Raw genomic sequence first — 1,523 nt, 5'->3', positions numbered from 1 at the left:
GGGTCGCCACTCCTGAGTCTTGATGTGTTTGTCTGTATTGGTTTCCCTCTTGATTTTTTTTTTTTTAACTCGGTGATGGATGAGGCTGAGATCTTAGCGCTGAAACCCAGGACCCCGAGACCGCCGGCGAGGGAAGGGTTAAGCCTGTGGGAAGGTGGTTTTTTCCCCCTTCCCCGCGGACACGCGTGGGTCGAACGCAACACACATTTCCGCACTGTGTCGTGTCCCCCCCGGCTTTTCTCTGCAACCCCCCGGGTTTCAGCCCCGGGTTCCGAAAGCTTAATTGCGTTAATTAATTAGTTCTCCATATGCGATTGCTGGGTGACTCCGGGGCAGATGCAGAGGGATCGGGGAGGTGCAACCCGGAGGGATGTGCGCCCATCCCTCAGTTTCCCCACCTGCGAGTGGGGCGTGACGGGGGGAGCGGGCCCGGGCCATGTTGCTGCAAACCCGCTCCGGGGACGCCCCCCATACCCACCCCTCTCGGGGCTCCCGTCTCTCTCCTCCCTGCAAACCCCGGCACACAGGGCTGGGCCCGCACTCGTCGGTCAAGGATGGAGCAAAATTAGAGGATCTCTGAATTTCTTCATTGGTTTTTGCAGTTGTCCCAGGCACCACCATACACCCCTCCCCATTTATATCCCCAAGATCATCCTCCAGCAGTATCTCTGATAATGCGTTTATTAGGCTTCATGATGCAATAACCACAAGCAACCAGAAAATGTAGCATATTTCCACATTATCATCCAATTTCCCTTCCTGGGTATTTAGTTCAACTCTTTAACACCAGCCACATAATTAGAATTTGGATTTCCATTAATTTTCCCTGGGCCTGCAACCATTTTAAGATCACAGTGGTAATTAACGTGATACATCACTAATTTCACCAAGCACAATCTAAGTAGGCGCTCCCCCTCTCTCCCGGGGGGCAAGGCTACGGGGGGGTGGCAGGGGAGGCGTTGGGGGTCGGGGCGGCCCGGGGCCCCTGCCAGGGGGAGCGGGGCGGCTCTGCCTCCGCCTCGGCCTCGCCGAGGAGCGAAGCGTGTCGTGCTGCAGCCCGGCCCCGCCGCGTCCTCCGCTTTCGCTACGGAAAAATACTCTTTTCTTTCCAGTAAATTTAACAATTAAAAATATTTATCGGTAGCAGATTTACGTTGTTGTGTCTCCAGTCTTGGGGCATATTGGTAGACTATTAAGACTAATTAGCATCCTTTCTGCATGCAGATTTACTAAGCTGATTGCTGTATAACTCATCCCTAAAAGCCCCTATCCCTTCACATTTGCAGAGTGTAGCTGAAGGCAAGGCCCTTTCGTCTCTCTCCGAGCTTGCAAGCAGCTCACGTTATCCGGGCCTTTTGCTAAGTAAACTTTAAAAATGTGAAGCAATAACAATTTGAGTTAGAAGCTTGCAAAGTACTAAAATGGAAATATTACCTCGGGAGCTTCCACAGGAAGGATCTGGGAGGAAACAAGAGGCTTAAATGTATAGAAGCGCGCAGCAAATACAGGCTGTATATTCTCAG

Source organism: Manacus vitellinus, unplaced genomic scaffold (genome assembly GCF_001715985.3).
Source record: "Manacus vitellinus isolate BGI_N305 unplaced genomic scaffold, ASM171598v3 scaffold_15_pilon, whole genome shotgun sequence".
Classification (NCBI taxonomy): domain Eukaryota; kingdom Metazoa; phylum Chordata; class Aves; order Passeriformes; family Pipridae; genus Manacus; species Manacus vitellinus.
This window is presented reverse-complemented; position numbering follows the sequence as displayed.